Here is a 19,727-nt window from a genome sequence, read left to right as displayed (position 1 = left end):
AATTTACCTAACCAACCTCCATTTTAAAATTCCAACTAATGACTCCTGACAAACCAAAATACCAGAGAGCAAAGAATGCTTGCTGATCCTGACTTCTCAAGTGGTGAAATTACTGATGTAATTCTATGAAAGTCCCTTTTACAAATGCAAGTAGCCTAAGTAAAAATGCTTAGTGTTTCTGGAAAGTTAACAGACTAATTTTAGCTTCAATTATGCTAAAAAGGTTTCTGAAGGTTAAAAAAAGTTTTTACATAAACTAGTTTCTAAAAACCAATCAATTTTAAGGGGGAAAAAAGTATTTTGATGAACTGGAGGAAGAGCACAAGTTTCCATATAGATGCAGTGGATAAATCAAGATGATTTACTGCTAGGAGACTCGGTATCCACAAATCATCAGGCCTCCCACTCACACACACAACACAACACGAACACACACACCTATTTTCCAACTGCATCAGCAACCACCCATGTACCGCATAATTACATATATTATCTTTGGTAAACAAAACTACTATGGACCAGTTTGTTTGTGTTTTCCTTCCAACAGTGTTGACAGGTAGCAGTGAATCACACTCTCCTGAGCCTCACCTGCCTCATGATCAGTGACACATGCGGCCAACAGCTGAGGTGAAAGACGCAAACTGAGATGACAGATGAGCGTCCCCTCCCAGGATGCTGATGCTGCCTGTCAAGTTCCCTGGTGGCTCAGTGGTAAGGAATCTGCTGCGATGCAGCTGACACAGGTTCAATCCCTGGATCGGGAAGATCCTCTGGAGAAGGAAACGGCAATCCACTCCAGCATTCTTGCCTGGGAAATCTTATGGACAGAGAAGCCTGGCAGATTACAGCCCATGGGGTCACAAAAAGTGGGACACGACTTAGCAACTAAACATCAACAGCAGTACAAATATGAAACGATCAACCCTTAATGTCACTGGTGCCAAATTCAAACCCAAGTAACTGGCCCAGAGTCAAAGATGAAATAAACCACAGACCTGTAGTACTTATTTTTTATTCGAATAACACAATGATCATTATCAAAATATTAAGCATCCTCTATAGAAAGAATTACGCTGATAACGTTGCTTAGTTTCTAAACCATGTCTGACTTTGGGTGACCCCATGGACTGTAGCCCGCCACCAGGCTGCTCTGTCCATGGGATTCTCCAGGCAAGAATACTGATGTGGGTTGCCTTCTCCAGGGGATCGTCCCAACCCAGGGATAGAATTTGCATCTCCTGCTTGGCAGGCAGTTTTTGTGTTTTTTTAAACCACTGAGACCCTTAGATATAAACATACTGGCAAAAAAAATTTTTTAGAGACTGTCATAGTTTCCAATGGACTGTAGCACGCCAGACTTCCCTGGCATGCTGCAGTCCATGGGGTCGCAAAGAGTCAAATACTACTGAACTGATAGTTTCCAGTATTTTGCCTCATAAATCGAAGTTCCAGCAACTCCAATACTTAGAGAAGTACAAACTTCATATTCTAGAACATCTCTAAAACCAGAAACACTTTGTCAGACTATGTATCCATATTTTCAGAGCGTAATATATGGTGCACAGATGTAGGGCTTAGGGTTCATATCCAATCCTCAAAGATCTTAAAAATCTAATTGGGAAGTAGAATAAAAAGATAAATTGAAATCCAAGCCAGCATATTCTAAAAAGGAGAAAAAAAGGCGAGGAAAACAGTCTCTCACTGCAGAGGTGAGACTAGATCTCGGGGCTGAAAAGTCAAGAAGGCTCCTCAAGGCCAGAATAAAGGGAATATCCATGAACACAAGAAGAAGAGGGTTTCAAATAGAAAGAAAAGCACAAAGAAAGACCAAGAGGAGCAACTTCAAAGGAACAACAAACAAGTTAGTTTGGCTGGAACTAAAGATTCACAAAGGCAAGAAATAAGAGTTAAGATTGAAGAATGGATCAGAGCCAGATTATAAAGAAACCTGAAAACCACACCAAGGAGTTAAAACCTTACTTTGCATGTAACAGGGAGTCTCTGGAAGTTTTTATGTTGCGATGTGAGAAGGTGAATGTTAACATGCGTAAGATATTATTTACTCAAAGCATTAGTGAAGCACAAATACTCCAGGTGAAACACATCACCAGGAGAAAAACGTACTCAAAGTCCAGGTACAAGAGCTTATTTGGGGGGTAGGAGGGAAGTGAGCAGCAGTGCACAAATACTGACACTGACCCAAGTTAAACAAAAAGCTACAGAGGTCTACCTTTGCAATCCCCATTTGTTTGAAGTTTCCACCTATTACAAAAGCAAGCTTAAAAAAAAAAAAGGCAAGCTAAGTATAAAAGCACACTGAACAGCTCTCACTGTATCAATTACACACAGGAGGCAATCTACCTCAAATACCCTACACCTGGGTCATGAGTTCCAAACCTATGCTAACCCTCAGATTTTAAATGTAATATGTCAAAACCTTTATCAGTGTACAGAACTGAATCAAGGCCACAAGCTTTAAAATACTGTGCAAGAGTTCATCATACTAACCCAAGCACATTTCAAAAGTAAATAAATGGGTGTCTCAATGCTCCCAAGCATTAATAAAAGGGGTTGAAACAACAGAAATTAAAATCCCTCATGACATTCAAACAGGATCCTCCCCAAAGATTAAAATACGCCACTACTGTCCTCTCAGTGCCACTAACAGCCCTATAAAAACAATGTTATGAAATTTTAGCATAAGAAGGTGACTGCATATCTTGTCAAGAGCTAAAAACCAAACAGGGAAGCAGGGTTCTAAATTTCTTTATAATTGCCTCATTTAATTAATAATACTAATAACCAGGAGGAGAGGTCCAGCTTAATTTTTCACAAACGTAGTTTAGATGATTTTCCTAAGGCCCCTGGCACAAGCCAAGATCAAAATTCCTCATGGTTTCCCCTGGCTTATGGTTTGAACACTGAGTCATCCATGCTTGATCAAAACATGGGTACCCTTGAGGTCGCACAAGTGATAAAGTCAACTAAAAAAAGAGACCTCAGGAAAAAAACACTCATTATATAACGTTTCTAAGAGTAAAAGATTTCTCATCAACTGTATTCCTAAAACATTTTTGTACATTTCTGTACATTAAATTTATTGACAACGTAACAGATCATAGGGGGAACACACAGACCACAATACTTGGGTGGAAGGGGACGGCGTTTAACCTGATACAAGTCTACGGAGTTACGGTATCAATCGACTGAAATACCAAATTCTCTGCCAGAAGAATTTCCAAACACCGGGGTTATCTCAAGATAAGCGGGGTCGGCTCAAACTTCCAGGCTGAACCTCAACTGCTGGCCCCTCGAGCTTAACATGCAAGTATTCATTATGGTCCTTTTGTCTGTGGAATGACCCCACATACCAAGCCACAGGCAAGGGAATAAGGTAAGTGTGCACGGAACCATCGTTTATTGCGAACGAGAGGGCCAATCTTTCCACTAGTTCCAGCTTCTCCCCCTCACCAGCCCCCCACCGCCCCTCAGCCCACCCCTGTCGGCCCCCACCTTTATTTTCTGAGAAAAAGGGAAACAACGGGAGCCCACCGCGGGAGGCGGAGAGGAAGCCGCCGGGGGGGTTGGGAGGTGGGTTGAAATACAAGTTTGGGGGGACCGGTACCAACTTGTGGCGACGAACCCAAGTATTGAGGGCCCTATTGCAGAGACCAGCCCGTAGGTGGCAGGAAAAGAAGTTGGGGGTGGGGGGGGCGTAATCTGGCGGAAGAGAGGCGGCTGGGCAGGCAGCGCTTCCAGCAGCGGCGGACCGATGGTAGGTAAACAAGCCGGGCGGACCCACACCCTCCCACAGCCCCGGGCCTGTCCCCTCACTAGGAAAGCCCAAGATGGAAGCGCGGCGAGGCCAGCCCGTGCCCCCCTCCCCTCTCCTCGCCGGCGACGCTGCCCCCGGGGGTGGGGTGGGGGAAGACGCAGAGGGGGGGTGCCCGGGAGACCGGCGACCAGGGTGCCGTGAGGGAGCCAGGGGCCGGGCAGGCCGCGCGGCGGGGCCGCCAGGGGCCTGAGACAGGGCGCCCTCCCCGGGGGCCCCGGTTACCTGGCGGCGGCTCCTCCTCCAGCTCCTGCTCCTCCTCCCCGTCCGACGCTCGGCGCCCGGCAGCCGCGGCGGCGGCGGCGGCGGCGGCGGCGGCGACTCCCCCCCGAGCAGCCCGCGGCGACGAGCCGAGCCCGGCCCCTCTCCGCCTCCCTCCGCGCCTCCGCCCGCCCCGCTGCTGCCGCCTCCGCCCTCTCCCCACAGTCAGGACATGGTCTCCGCAGGCCCGCGCGCGGCTCCCACTGCCGGAGGCGGGGGCAGAGGGGCGGAGAGCAGGCGCGGAGGCGGGGGGACGCCGAGGGGAGGGGGGAGCCAGGAGGGGGGGCTGCCTCGGACGCAGCGGGCTCCTAATGGCGGCGGTGAGAGGCCCCGGAGCCAAATAAACCCTGCGGGTAGCCGCACAACGTCAAGTCCGGACCCCGCAGCTCGTCGCCCTGTCATTGGCCCCGAGGCCGCCAGCGGCGTAGCCAATGGGCGGCTGCCTCTTTCCAGGCGCTGGAGGCGGGCGGTGGAGAGCTGACGTCACGCAGGCGCCGGCCCCGATTGTGAGGCAGCACCGCGCGCCAGCCCCCCAAACCCCGCCCACTTTGCGGAGGCCGGGGCTGCGGAAACTCGGCGACGTGAGGGGGACGCAGAGAGGCGACCGTGCGGGATACCGAGACGCGGACGGGGCGATCAGGAGGGATTCTCCTGGCTACTTAACTTCTCGTGTCGCCTCTGTGCTACTGACGCGTCAGAAGTCTTAAGTCAACCCCCACGTCTCACCAACTGAACTGCTTAGTGACAGTTCTGCATCACTTTTTCTTAACACAGTTTCAGATTCTTGATAAGACACCAAAGAATATAAATGTTTCATTTCAGTTCAGTCTCTCAGTCGTGTCCGACTCCTTGCGACCCCATGAATCGCAGCACGCCAGGCCTCCCTGTCCATCACCAACTCCCAGAGTTCACTCAAACTCACGCCCCTCGAGTCGGTGATGCCATCCAGCCATCTCATCCTCTGTCGTCCCCATCTCCTCCTGCCCCCAATACCTCCCAGCATCAGAGTCTTTTCCAATGAGTCAACTGTTCACATGAGATGGCCAAAGTGCTGGAGTTTCAGCTTTAGCATCATTCCTTCCAAAAGAAATCCCAGGGCTGATTTCCTTCAGAATGGACTGGTTGGATCTCCTTGCAGTCCAAGGGACTCTCAAGAGTCTTTTCCAACACCACAGTTCAAAAGCATCAATTCTTTGGCGCTCAGCTTTCTTCACAGTCCAACTCTCACGTCCATACATGACTACTAGAAAAACCATAGCCTTGACTAGACGGACCTTTGTTGGCAAATTAATGTCCCTGCTTAAATGTTTAGGTTGAGGTAATTTAATTTTTATGTAGCTACTTTTTACCACGTCTATTTTTATTCCTGCTGCTGACTAAAAACATGCAGTCACAACCTCAAAGGAGAGAGTTGTTTTATTTCGTGGGAATGTTTAGGGCTCCGAGGCTGGGAGAGATCGTCTTAGTTCAGTCAGTTCAGTTCAGTCGCTCAGTCCTGTCGGGCTCTTTGTGATCCCACGGACTGCAGCACGCCAGGCTTCCCTGTCCATCACCATTTCCCGGAGTCCACTGAAACTCATGTTCATTAAGTCGGTGATGCCATCCAAAGAATATAATATAAATCACATCCTCTGTCCTCCCCTTCTCCTCCTGCCTTCAATATTTCCCAGCATCAGGGTCTTTTGTAATGAGTCAGCTCTTCGAATCAGGTAGGAGTTTCAGCTTCAGCATCAGTCCTTCCAATGAATATTCAGGACTGATTTCCTTTAGGATGGACTGGTTGGATCTCCTTGCAGTCTAAGGGACTCTCAAGAGTCTTCTCCAACAGCACAGTTGAAAAGCATCAATTTTTCAACACTCAGGTTTTTTTATGGTTCAACTCTTACATCCGTACATGACTATTGGAAAAACCATAGGTTTGACCAGACGGACCTTTGTTGGCAAAGTAATGTCTCTGAATTTTAATATGCTGTCTAGGTGGGTCATAACTTTTCTTCTCAGTAACTCTGAAAAAACTGCTCCAAGGAGGCAGGGAGGAAATCAGGCTATATACAAGTTTGCAACAAAGGGAGCAGGCGGTCTGAAGGTCAAAGATCAGGTACCAAGTTAAGGAATTTAGCTTTCTATGTGCGGAAAGATGCCAGCCCCTGAGCTCCCTGACTTCCCTCCTTTCTTGTGTACCTCAGCTGTTTGGGGGCTAACCCTGTTTCCTTGTTCACCTTAGGGAGTGGCAGCTGGCTGCTTCTTGCATCCCCCCAGCTCCTCAGCAGTCACCGTGGGGGTGGCAGCGTCTGCTGGATCTCAGTTTTGGGAGCCCTCATTGACATTTGGAAGCCAGAAAACGCTGATGGCTGTGATAGTTCTTGTCGGTTAACATGGCAGGAGATATTTTCATTTCACACTGCCTTCCAGGCAGCTATCCATGTATATTTGTGTATGTGTAAATTTATAGTGTATATTACTCAGATACATACATATATACATAATGAGAAGGCATGGAGTTATATGCCAGTTACGTCTCAAAATTAATTAAAACAAAAAAAGTCCTAGAGAGTTTGTTTTTTGCTCTCTTCTACTACTTTCTAGCTCTAGTTTGGGGGAAACCTGATTTTCTAATGCCTGCCTTTTCTGTAAGTGGTAAGGACCCCAAGTTCTAAAGAGAATATGTTATATGGTGGTGTTTTGTATATTTCTTTCTATCTCTCTTTCTCTTTGTTTTTTACTGTTGTTGTTCAGTCGCTAAATTATGTTCAACCCTGCAACCCCACCCACTGCTGCACACCAGGTTTCCCTATCGTTCACTCTCCTGGAGTTGGCTCAAACTCATGTCCATTGAGTCGGTGATGTCATCCAACCATCTTATTCTCTGTCGCCCCTTTCTCCCCCTGACCTCAATCTTTCCCAGCATAAGGGTCTTTTCCAGTGAGGAGGCTTTTCTCGTCAGGTGGCCAGACTATTGGAGATTCAGCTTCAGTATCAGTCCTTCCAGTGAATGTTCAGAGTTGATTTCCTTTAGGATTGACTGGCTTGATCTCCTTGATGTACAAGGGACTCTCAAGAGTGTTTTCCAGCACCACAGTTCGAAAGCATCAATTCTTCGGTGCTCAGCCTTCTTTATGATCCAACTCTCTCATCTGTACATGACTACTGGAAGAACCATAGCTTTGACTATACGGATCTTTATCGGCAAAGTGATGTCTCTGCTTTTGTAAATACACTGTCTAGATTTGTCATAACTTCCCCTCTTTTACTGTGAATGTAGTCAAATAGCCTAAGTCATTTAGTCATTTACTAAAACCCCAAAAGTATACCATATTTTTCTGGCTGGAAAAGTGAAAGTCTCTCAGTCGTGTCCACCTCTTTGGATCCCATGGACTATACAGTCCATGGAATTCTCCAGGCCAGAATACTGGAGTGGGTAGCCTTTCCCTTCTCCAGGGGATCTTCCCAACCCAGGGATCAAAGCCAGATCTCCCACATTTGCTTTTCTCAATGAGACTTCACCTTACACTTTTCATACTTCAAATTTATTTCAAGAATTTGAATGGACCATAAAAACACAACAAGTCTTTAAAAGTTGTAAACCTCTTTAAAAGTTACCAGTTGGGGAACTATAGTACTGTCAAAGCATTTAATAATAGCATTTCTATTGAAGTTCTCAGCTTCAATAGAAAGAATTTATTAGTCAGAGTTTAATTGGATTTTTAAAACTTGGATGGAAACCTCATTTAGTAAAACTATGCCTGATATTCTCAGTCTCTCTTTGCAGAAATATGCAAAGGTTGCATGTGCAGCTTCACTTTGGCCACTGAAGAGAAATACCTTATATAACTGCTTCTCATCAACTGCCTCTTACCTAATCATTGGTATGTTATATAAACCATTCCTGTGATATAGAGATTTTCAATAACCACCATCTTCCCAAAGCAACATTTTGGCTCAAGTATTCATCAATAAATTGAGCTTAAACTCCAAGTCATTTTCCTACGAAACTTAACACACATTCTCCAACATATATTGAACACAATTGAAATTAAAATTAAACCACGGTATTATGAAAGAATACATGGTTCCACCAACATTTCCCTTTGAAAATATTTCAGAGCCTCTGAGAAACTCCAGCTTGCCCTGCCCGAATCTCCACTACAAGTTCCCAAGAACCACAGGATCAGGTGTTTTGGTTTAGTTTGAGCCGTAATTCATTTTATTAAGGAAAAGGGCTATTGTTTGAGTAAGCTTATTAACTCTTCATACAGTTTAGCAAACAAAGTCCATGTGGCGAGGAATAACACGCACTCCAAGATGAGTAAGACACAGTCTGGGTTTGAGGAAACTACAGCATAGGAAGGAGGACAAGACAAAAATAACCATAATTATGACAGGCGGTAGATGTGCTAAGTAAATTCAAATAAAAATCATCTTGTAATTGAGAGGAAGAGCAATTCCAAAAATGACTCTATGCTAAGGCAGAAAAGGCATCTGATATCAAGGCAGGGGTTCTCAGCCCCAGCTACACATGAGGATCTTTTCAAAACACGCATATCTGGGGACCACCCAGAGCTACTGACACCATCCCCAGCTGGAGAGCTTGCCCTGGCTATGTGTTAAACATACTTCCCAGGTGAATATCATGTGCAGCCAAATATTGATATTGTACCACCCCCACTGTTAGCAGATGTGGAAACTAATGCCTAGAGATTTTAAGTGACTTACCAAAAGCCAGACCATCTAAGTCTAAAATTAGAACATAAAGCTCTTGATTCCCCAGTCAAATCTCCCTTCCATTGCACCACATGCAAGTAAAAAGGATGTCAGCAAAGGCTGCAGACAGCACTGTCACAAAGACAGTGTTTGGCACAGAGATTAAATTATCATTCTCCTTACATATATTTCTGAGAACTATTTCATTTGGGAATTTTAAAAAAATCCTTTTTTTTTTTTTTGAAGAAAGTTCTTTTTCTTAGAACCTTTTTACTAAAGTGTAGGGAGGGACATTATAGTTTTGCTGACAACTAGCTTGTTTGAAGTTTTATTTCAGGTGTTTTTCAAACTATCTACAGAAGATATGGCTTCCCCGGTGGCTCAGTCAGTGAAGAATCTGCCTGAAGTGCAGAAGACTGGGCTTCCATCCCTGGGTCGGGAAAATCCCCTAGAGAAGGAAATGGCCACCCACTCCAGTGTTCCTGCCTGGGAAATCCCATGGACAGAGGAGCCTGGTGGGCTACAGTCCATGGGGTCACAAGAGTCAGACAGGAATTAGTGACGAAACCACCAGCACAGAAGATAAAATTCTGCTTTACTTTTCCTGTGAAGGACTTGCTGTGAAGATCTTGAATGCCAAACTGTAGCTCTGTACTTAATTCCTTTACTAGTAGAAAGCCATGGAAAGGTTTGGAGCAGGCAGGTGCCAGTTCTTAGACATTAACCTGGAATAGCTGTGAGACCAGCCGATGTAGAACCAGAAACAGGGACACAGAAACCAGTTAAGAGTCAAAGACCTAAAGCCTGTGGGAATGGAAAGGAGGCAGCAGACATAAAATAGGGTGACCGTAGAAGGGTCCACGGAGAAGGCAATGGCACCCCACTCCTGTACTCTCGCCTGGAAGATCCCATGAACGGAGGAGCCTGGTGGGCTGCCATCCATGGGGTCGCTAGGAGTCCGGCACAACTGAGCAACTTCACTTTCACTTTTTACTTTCATGCATTGGAGAAGGAAATGGCAGCCCACTCCAGTGTTCTTGCCTGGAGAATCCCAGGGATGGGGGGGCCTGGTGGGCTGCCATCTATGGGATCACACAGAGTCGGACATGACTGAAGCGACTTAGCAGCAGCAGCAGCAGAAGGTTCCAGATTTGCTAGCCTTTGAATCTGGAGTAGACAAAAGAATTGAAAGTCAGGGATAAAACTCAGGAGAGGAACTAGATAAGAGGTGGTAGTGACCGCTGGACCAGGTGTGTTGAGATGCTAGGCTCAGAAGGGAAATGTTGAAAACACGATAGACTGGACCTGGAGATAAATATTAGGGAGTTATCTATGCAGAAGTTACCCCTGAAGCCACAGGAGCAGGGACGAAACAGAGAAACTCCCATAGGAAGAGAAAAAGATGGGTCTGAAAGACAGGCGATGAAGAGTTGTTCTGGAACCCCGGGGGTGGCAAACCTCAAGAACACAAAGACAAACAGCCAGATTCCACAGACTTAGGAGTTAGAACAGAGGAAAGGTCACTGGATTTGACAAACAAGAGCCTCAGTGACCTTCCAGAGAACAATACTCAGTAGGATGGTGGGGATAGAAGCCATTCAAAAGCTACAGACATGTGTGGGCCTTGAAGCAGCGAGTATACACCAGTCTGAAATGTTTGGCAATGAAGGGAAGGCAGGGGATAAAAGAACAGACACAGGGAGGAACAAGAATGACGGAAAGGTTGTTAACTTTTACATTTTTTTGTTTGTTTGTTTCGTTGTTTTGGCCACGCTGCATGGCACGTGGGATCTTAGTTCCCCAACCGGGGATTGAGCCCATACCCGCTTAGGTAGAAGCACAGTGTCCTAACCACTGGACCACAGGGAAGTCCCCTTTTGCTTTTGTTGGTTTCTTGGCCACCTCAAGTTGTCTTACTTGTGGCCCTCAGGCTCAGCAGTTATGATGCTCAGGCCTAGTTGCCCCATGATAGGTTAGATCTTAGTTGCCCAACCCGGGATCAAACCCATGCCCCCTGCATTGCAAGGCAGATTCTTAACCAAGGGACCAACAAGGAAGTCCCACATAATTTTTTTTAATGAACAAATCTGAGCACTTTTTAAGCATAGGGGACAGAATTGGGGGGTGGGAAGCAGGGGAAGGATGAAAATCCAGGAGGAAGATAACCCAGAGCAGACTGATGTTTCTTAACTAGGAGACAGGGAGGGAGCAATTTTCTTCCCACAAACAAGATAAAAGGAAGATGTGAGATATACAGTTGCAGAGAAATTTGGATGGGAGAACTGGGCAGGGTCACACTTCATACCCTTTCTCCTCCTGGGGAAGGTCACCAGCTGGGGCTGGGCTGGGAGCTGGAGGAGGGACTTTGGGACAATGGTTGTAGGGAAGTAAACCAAGGAGAGAGAAATAGAAAAGCAAAAGGAATCATGTTTTCCAAAATGGTTCAGCTGCCCAGAATCAGGCCTAGAACAGGGGGGTGAGAGGGAAGACAGCAGAGACAACTAGAGGTGGGCCTTTCCAAATGTGGGACATAAAAGGCACTTTGTTGAAGGAGATGATGAGAGGTTCAACTTGCTCAAGGACTGTGGCGGGGGGATGCTGTGCTCTTCTGAAGCAAGTTGTCCAAAATTGGTGAGCTTCCCTCCAAAGAAGTGTTAGAAACTTCAATCTGTTACAAGAACAAAATCTCAGCTGTATTGCAGAAAATGTCAGTTCTATAAACTGCAAACTATCTTCCACTTACTGTACCTGATTATACATGGTCCCTCAGTGGAAAATCCCTTTTGCAGTAGAAAATGCAAGATCATAATGTTGCCCGATCCATTCTCATGCCATAAATGCCACTGCTTTGTGGAATATACACTCCCCCTGTGACTCCCCCAGATGCCAACCCAACTGCAAACCTGCCTGGGAAAAATCTCTCATGAAACCACAGAGTATGGGTGTTAAGGCATGAGACAGCACGCAGCCTGCTTGACTCCTCCTCGTCCTGGCCTGTGCTAGGATGAGTCTGGTCAGATCTGTAGGAATTTATGCTCACAGTAACAAGTTCACCCTACATCTAGATTAAGACATTGTCATAAAACTTCAGCTACTAGATATCCCTATAAAGTGGGCTTCCCAGGTGGCGCTAGTGGTAAAGAACCTGCCAATGCAGGAGCTGCAAGACATGTGAGTTTGATCCCTGGGTTAGGAAGATCCCCTGGAGGTGGGCATGGCAACTCACTCCAGTGTTCTTCCCTGGAGAATCCCATGGACAGAGGAACCTGGCGGGTTACAGTCCTTGGGGTCGCAGAGTGGGACACGAGTGAGCAACTTAGCAGGCATGCACACATCCCTAAAAAGTAGACACTGAATTCTTAGAGAATTGTTGAAATTGTATGAAGTCTGTTTAGGAAGTTTGGAGACATCGACTACCTGAAACAACTTCGTCTGTTATTCTCTGGACCCAGACAAGTTTTGTAAGCGGCAACAATATGAGGTTGAAAGAACGTGGACTTTGGAGCCATACAGACCTAAGTTTAAATTCTGCTCAACCTGGAGAGTCCCTTGGACAGCAAGGAGATCAAATCAGTCAATCCTAAAGGAAATCAACCCTGAATATTCATTGGAAGGACCTTTGCTGAAGCTGAAACTCCAGTACTTTGGCCACCTGATATGAAGAGCCAACTCATTGGGAAAGACCCTGAAGTGGAAAGATTGAAGGCAGGAGGAGGAGGTGGCAACTGAGGATGAGGTGGTTGGATGGCATCATCGACTCAGTGGACATGAGTTTGAGCAGACTCTGGGAGATGGTGAAAGACAGGGAAACCTGGGGTGCTGCAGTCCATAGTGTTGCAAAGAGAGGGACATGACTGAGCAACTGAACACAGCTGCCACTTAGCCAGCCTGAGTGCCAGTTTCCTCGTCTGAAAAATATAGGGTAAAATTTCTCTGGAAGTTAACTGAAGATTCACTGAGATAAGAGGGGACTTGTCCTGGCATAATCATAAATGATTTAAAAAATCATATTTTTTTTTAGAAAATACGTCTTTATTTCTACTAACCTTTAATTGAAATGTAGCATTAACATCAGTTATCAGCATAGTCAACAAACCACAGAAGTATTAACAGAACTGGTGACTTTGCCAATAATAGAAATCACAGATTTCTTAGGACACATTACAGTCGTTCAGTTCAATTCAATACAGTTCAGTCGCTCGGTCATGTCCAACATTTGGGACCCCATGGACTGCAGCACACCAGGCTTCCCTGTCCATCACCAACTCCCAGAGCTTGCTCAAACTCCTGTCCATAGAATCGGTGATGCCATCCAACCATCTCATCCTCTGTCGTCCCCTTCTCCTCCTGCCTTCAGTCTTTCCCAGCATCAGGCTCTTTTCCAATGAGTCAGTTCTTCACATCAGATCGCCAGAGCATTGGACCTTCAGCTTCAACATCAGCCCTTCAAATGAATGTTCAGGACTGATTGACTGGTTTGATCTTCTTGCAGTCCAAGGGACTCTCAAGAGTCTTCTCCAACACCACAGCTCAAAAACATCATTTCATCTGTGCTCAGCTTTCTTTATAGTCCAACTCTCACATCCATCCATGACTCCTGGAAAAACCATAGCTTTCACTAGACGCACCTTGACTAGACGGACCTTTACAGTAGCTATCTCAAAACATGGCTTATCCTCGTCATGACTACAAAAATCATGGTGGCTGCTAGACCTGCCACTAACTTGTTATCTAATGTGTTATTTTGAAAGTAGTTAAATGAATATTGTATGTGTGCTCAGTTCTCAGTTGGATTTGCAGATTTTAGAATATTTTGAGGCCTATATTTCAATATAATTGGTCTCCTTATAATCTCATTTATTTTATGCACTTGAAAAATTATTCCAAAGTGACTATCACACACACACACAGGCACACACACACACACACAAGATTGAGACCCTAATTAGCAGAATGTTGCATTTTGTTAATTTCTCAGGACAAAAAGACAAACTTCATGTAAAATAATCTGATTACTAACGTTACAATACAGAGTACAGGGTAGCAAGCAATGCAATTCCCTTGGAAAGGAGGATTGAGAAATACAGGGTGTGTTTTGCAGGTAGATATGATTAGCTGAGCAAGTAGAAAAGAGAAAAAGTGGCAGGAGAAGATGGGAAAGATAGGTGACTCTGCAAGGGATAAGGATGTGTCTCAATTAGGAAACCCTTAAAAAGTGAAAAGCAGATCTGATACCCAGTCAACCTCAAATATGCTTTAAGCCTCATCCCGTGTGAACAACATCAAAGAGGATATTTACTCCATTTATTGTTTCTATAAACAAATTTCTTCCCATTTTTGTGCTGACAAACTGACACGTCCACCACCCCCATCACACACACACAAACTCTCACACACAGGCCAAAAAGCATTCTCATCTAGAGTCTAATCCTTTACTACATGTGTTATTATATCATGATCATGGAATTGAAAATATTCTGCCATTTTGCCAAATGCTAAAATGATAAATCACCTACAAAGTTAGGAATGCCGCCATACTTTTCACTCCTTTCCTTCCAATCATTTCAGAGACCACATAGTCTAAAAATATTTCAAAATATTTGAAAGCACGCATGATGTCATTCAAGTATTTCACAAGTTAATTAGGATGATTCATTCAAATGATTTCATTTGCTTCAAAAACAGTATGTAAATTCAAACTGTGGACCAAAGAGAGTAATCCTTGTGGCAGCTTCAGACCTGAGATGAAAACTATTACATTCACAATATTTTATTACCTACAATGTGGAAGATTTATAGTAGCTATAAATTTAAAATATGCAGGTGAAATGTGAAGAGGGGGCTGATCAGGCAGAAATGTTGTTTTATGGCCAACACCGTGTTATTTGGTTGTTCCATATACGGAGTAAAGCATGAATTATGTAATTAATGAACTCATTGACTGCCAGGATTCATACATTATCTGGAGCTTAAACAGAAGGTATCATCTCTGTATTTTATGTATTTTGACTGTTTGATTCTAATGTATGTACTAATGGATCCTGAGCACTTCCAATAGCCCTTGGTACCTACAGGTGCTCGAGAACTATGTATTGGATGAATTCGCTTTCTTGATTTTTATACTTCAGGATCCTTTCAACCATCATTATTCTACTTCAATAACCTAACATATGTAAATTTTGTACAAGAACTTAGAATAGTCTGATACTTTTTTTCGTTTCTTTTTCTTTTAGTTTGTAATTTATATATCTTGTGAGGAATTTTAAATGTCAAGTGTTATAAATGAATGCTGATGAAAATCATATCTAACACTTACATTAACTTTTGCATTTAGCAGTCTTTAAAAAGAAAATAAGATGTATCTTCTGAAATTTTTCCAAGACTTGACAGGCTTCGGAACCACGGATACCTTGAAATTATAAGAGAAAATCCTCTGATGTTTTGTACTTTTCTAGAGATATGGTCTAGAGATATGGTCTAGTTGATGGTTTTCATCAACTCTCTAAAGGCATTCCTCACCCACAAAAGGTTAAAGACCACTGTTTTAGACTATACTTTTTAGGCAGCAACAATAATTTGAGTTTTTAGAATTCTCTAATTTTCAAAGCCTTTTACTATCCACTGTCTCATTGTATTCTTATCAATTTTGTCAAGTAAGTATTATCTCCAATGATTGAAGAGAAGACCAGGGGACAAGAAGTTACAGGACTCACTTTTTTGGAAATAAAGCACAGGCTCTCAACATCAATAACCTTTTAACCCAGCCTTTTTCATCTATCTAGCTGGGACCAAGAAAACACACAACTTTCAGATGTTTCTATAAAAGATGTCTGGAGTAAGCCTAAATACCAAGGCCTTCTCTACTCTTAAGATTTTTTTTTTCAGAAGTAGTCCTTGATAACAGAATTTATTGGAAGATCACAACTTACTGGCCTCACCACACTTGTGAAATAAGAGTCATCCATCCCAATTATAGGCTTCCCTGGTAGCTCAGCTGGTATAGAATCTACCTGCAATGCAGGAGACCCCAGTTCAATTCCTGCATTGGGAAGATCCGCTGGAGAAGGGAAAGACTACCCACTCCAGTATTCTGGCCTGGAGAATTCCATGGACTGTAGTCCAAGGAGTCCGCAAAGAGCTGGACACAACTGAGCAACTTTCACTTTACATCCCAGTTATGGGGGAAAAGGAAAATAGCATAAGTAACCAACTTGAAGCCAAAGCTGATGGCTTTGGTTTCCGTGATGAACCTGAAAAAAAAGTGTGCTCAAAACAAGTGATTTCTCACCCAACCTTTTAGGACAGATTAGCATCAGCTTCCGAGCGCTTTAAGAGCTTTGTCTGTGTTCTCTTGAAGTGTACGCTGGAGGCTGATGGAGTGGGGAAGCAAGCAGGTCAGGCAGTTAGCAGGAGTCCATGCCCCCTGTAGCGCGTGTAGGTACAGGAAAGAAGGTGCTGCCAGGGTTAGGGCACACTCAGTACCACGTTCATCTGACCCTGGGCTACAGTGCTAAGACCACTGCTTGCCACACCTCAGGAAGCTCTAGCAAGATGTCAGCAGCCTGGCTTGAGAGCTGGCTGAATTGTACAACTACCTTGCAGATCGCAAATCCTTCCCCTTTTACATTCTTCGAGAATGTAAACAATTTACAACTCTAGGAGTGAAAAACAGCAAGGGGAGCTTAAAAGGTCCTGAGGCTTTCATCATGAAATTCTATTCATGATGAAAACATTTCCAAAAAGAAGTCAGAGGCAAAATAAGCAGTCTCCCAGTAGAATATGGAGTAGAATAAGCAGTCTCCCAGGCTGTCATAAGAAGACTCGCATGTCGGTGTCCCAGGCAGAAATACATGGCGCACACAAAGGGGAACACTGCAATTCTTCACACAGGTGTGGGCAGAAGAAAACCAACAAGGATGGGAAAGCAACCCTGAGCTGGCAATAATGGGGAGTCATTACCAAATCCTGGGGAGAGAGGAGTTATTGTACGAGGGCCACCTGGCAGGAGCTAGGGAACAAGCCAGAGGGAGTATCCTGACCCCTCCGTCCTCCCTGCAGTCTCTGCCAGGACCTCCCATTGGCCAAACCAAATGGGTGACCATAAGGCGAGGGAGCTGCGGAAGTAGTCCCTACAGGTTGGTCTGCCCCAGGGGCACAGAGCTAGGGAGAACAGTTCTGCAGGAACAAATGGAGGCTCTCCAGCCAACAGAAACTCCAGCAGAACCAAAATAAAAGAATGGACTTCAAAGAATGGAAGCAACAAATGTGCCATCTTGAATCCCTTTGAAAGCAAAGACTATTCCACCCAACGACAATGTATTTTGAGAAAACTTGAATTTTCCTTTTTCTACAGCAGCATGTTTGTATGCCAATAAGAAAGAATTATACTAATCCATTCTGTAGCTGAATTCAGAAAAGATGGATGTCAGAGGTGGTACAGAAACATTCCAGTGAAATAATGAAGCATCATCAAGAAAAGACTCCCGAAAGTGAGAGGAAAGAAGTTTAAGTCCATGAATGGATAGGTTATCTCTCACAGTATATCTTTGGAATGAAATGATTTATTACAAAAGGGAAGATTTCTAGACTAGGTTTAATGCCGGTCATCCTCATATGTCAAACAATTAAACTATATTTCCACTTATATCCAGCTGGGGGATCTGAGAGACTTCTTTCATGGCTTCGTCATATGGTACAGCTTTGAGTCTGCAGGATTTCCATCACTGAGACCAGGATTAGAGACAAGGAACCTTTTATATTATTAAGCAGGAAAAAATTATGTTAAGCTAGCTCTAATACAGAGATAAGTATATTTTAATAAAGCAGAGAGATTCACAAATGACATGTAGCTTTGTGTTAACACAATATTCCTGAAAGCTTCTCTAATTATAAAGGAAAACCCGTCTCGAATAAAACATTAGCAGTTTAATCCCTAGGTCACCATGCACAAAGGAAAAACTGACATTGCAGCGGCCTGGAGTTATTGGAACTGAAGCATAACGTTTTTCTTGTGTTGCTGTGCTGGCAGACAATGTCTGTCACTATTAGAAAGAAAGAAAATGAATCTTCAAGAGGAAGGTGTACTCTCGCTCAAGAGCTCAGAAAATAGACCTCCTTTTTTTTTTTTTTTTAAACAAAAACACATTAGCTTTCCATCAGAAAGCCACTCATACTCTATAAAAAACTGCCTGAGTTTATACTGCATTGTAGCATGGGTCAACAATAGAAAGATGCTTTCTTTCCTGGCAATTATTTTCAACAGAAAAAGAAAATTTAAGATGTCCATTTGGAAATGTTTTCTTCAGAGTATAAAACTTAAACTCATACCTTGACAATCAAGGTATTACCAGTACTATTATTTCCATTCTCAAATGAAAGTTTTAAAAAATTATTTTCTGCTATAAAGCACAACGGTGAAATCTTTCATTTGGCTCCTTACCTGTGCAATTCCAAAGCAGCTGAAATGGAAGACTACCGAAATAAACATACCAAAATAATAAAGATGACAGAATCTAATTCCCCATTGGAGCTTTCCATTTGATTTTTTAAAAGTTAGGATGAGAACACCTTAAAATGTAGCTTTTCAAGGCCCTAGGGCTTAGGGCCTTAGTATTGATTTATTTTCCTGAGATTCACAGCCATCATTAACTTCAAAAGAAAACGAAGCTGATGAGTATGGCAGAACATACTAGAAACTCTCCCCGACATCTATTCCTTTGTCCCTCCCGAGGAACAAAATGTCAGTTTCTACCGAAACCGTTACCCAGCTCAAGGCCTTTACTGATTTTCCAAGTCTCCATGATAGGACGATATGGCCATGTGACTAAGTTTCAGCTCATAATGTAATAATGTTATTTATGTATTTGGTTTTTGTTCAGTCACTCAGTTGTGTCTGACTCCTTGCAGCCTTATGGACTGCAGCACGCCAGGCTTCTCTGTCCTTTACCATCTCCTGGAATTTGCTCAGATTCATGTCCATTGAGTCAATGATGCCATTCAACCATCTCATCCTCTGTCATCCCCTTCTCCTCCTGCCCTCAACCTTTACCAGGATCGGGGTCTTTTTCCAGTGAGTCAGGTGGCCAAAGTATTGAAGCTTCAGCTTCAGCATCAGTCCTTTCAGTTCACATTATGTGTGTGTGTTGTGAGGGATTTTATGGAAATTTTCTTAAAAGGTAGGGAATGGGTCATTCTGCTTACCTATCTTCCTTCCTAGGGTATGGATGTGATGGCTGGAGCTCCTGTGGCCATCCTGAACCATTAGGTGATTTTGAGGATGGTAGAGCAGAAGGTTGGGAGCCTGAAGCCCAGTGATACAGCCTGGAGCCGTTGCACAGGCTATGCATGAACTGGCTTTCCCCAGACACCTTATTCATGGGAAAGATATATCTGTCTTATATAAGCCACTGTTATTTGGGGATTTTCTTTACGTTTTTATTGCCTAACATTCTGCCTTGCTTTTGTGAGAAGAAACCCTATTGAGGAACCAAAAGGATGAAGGGGGAAAGGATCGTTGCAGAAAGTGTTCCATCCTAGGGAGACGCCAAAGATAACTTTCCTGAGTCTCTAAAAATATGACAATCAATGAAGTATCTGCTTCAAAGAAAACTGAATTCGTAAACATTACAGGGGGAAAAAAAAGTTTCTAACCAGCATATTTTTAATATGACATTTGCAATCTTTAAAATGACTTTTACCAAAATTGAATGTTATGTAGCACAAATTTTGACCGAAAAGATGGTGTAGCACAGTACTCACAAGTCCTGAGGACCTTGATCAGCCCTTAGGTAGTATTTACAAGGAGAATACAGGATAAAGGACAAATGTGTCCCCTCGTCTCTCCCCCAACTCAGGCAAGGTGACCTGCTCAAATGTCACTCTCCCAAACCTCAGCTTCTAAAATTCTAACTCACCCACCCCCTGTCAGTGCCAG

The 19,727-nt window shown here is 44.0% G+C and overlaps 1 protein-coding gene across 4 annotated transcripts in view; it reads right to left on the bottom strand.

Moving 5' to 3' along the window:
• The window catches only part of ZRANB1 (zinc finger RANBP2-type containing 1), a 70,270-nt gene extending 65,861 nt beyond the window's left edge, over window positions 1–4,409 (bottom strand). For 3 of the 4 annotated variants that reach the window (XM_042238529.2, XM_027960504.3, XM_042238530.2), the window contains exon 1: window positions 4,058–4,409. The gene's annotated coding sequence lies outside the window, so the exon portion shown is untranslated. Of the gene's footprint in view, window positions 1–588; window positions 4,029–4,057 lie in introns of those variants that run through there. The other variant, XM_060404576.1, reaches the window with a different exon arrangement.
• Window positions 4,410–19,727: the final 15,318 nt, after the last annotated feature.

The sequence above is a fragment of the Ovis aries genome, chromosome 22 (genome assembly GCF_016772045.2).
Source record: "Ovis aries strain OAR_USU_Benz2616 breed Rambouillet chromosome 22, ARS-UI_Ramb_v3.0, whole genome shotgun sequence".
Lineage (NCBI taxonomy): Eukaryota > Metazoa > Chordata > Mammalia > Artiodactyla > Bovidae > Ovis > Ovis aries.
Note: the sequence above shows the minus strand (reverse complement) of the source record. Positions and strands in the feature narration are given on the sequence as shown.